Raw genomic sequence first — 242 nt, forward strand, 5'->3', positions numbered from 1 at the left:
ACCTCTTTTACCAAGGCTGCACCAACCCGCCCACCCCTTTTCGGAGCGGGTTTAGAGGGGCGGGGGGGGGAGAAGGAGGGAGGAAGAACTTTAGACTTATTTATTTGAATAAGGAAAAAAAAAAAAAAAAGTTTTTTTGCAGCGAAATCACGCGCGTGCCATAGATTAACTGCGGGCAGGGATAGGCTGCCCGGCCGCCGGCCGCCGGCCCCCTTGGCTCCCACGCTGGGGGATTGTTGTGG

General features: G+C 55.4%; 1 protein-coding gene across 1 annotated transcript in view; it reads left to right on the forward strand.

The window, feature by feature from the left end:
* DLL1 (delta-like 1 (Drosophila)) overlaps window positions 1–242 on the forward strand; it is a gene marked incomplete at its 5' end in the record, with an annotated part of 7,251 nt that overhangs the window by 2,356 nt on the left and 4,653 nt on the right. The window lies entirely within an intron of this gene.

The sequence above is a fragment of the Cariama cristata genome, unplaced genomic scaffold, assembly GCF_000690535.1.
Source record: "Cariama cristata isolate BGI_N322 unplaced genomic scaffold, ASM69053v1 scaffold25195, whole genome shotgun sequence".
Taxonomy (NCBI): domain Eukaryota; kingdom Metazoa; phylum Chordata; class Aves; order Cariamiformes; family Cariamidae; genus Cariama; species Cariama cristata.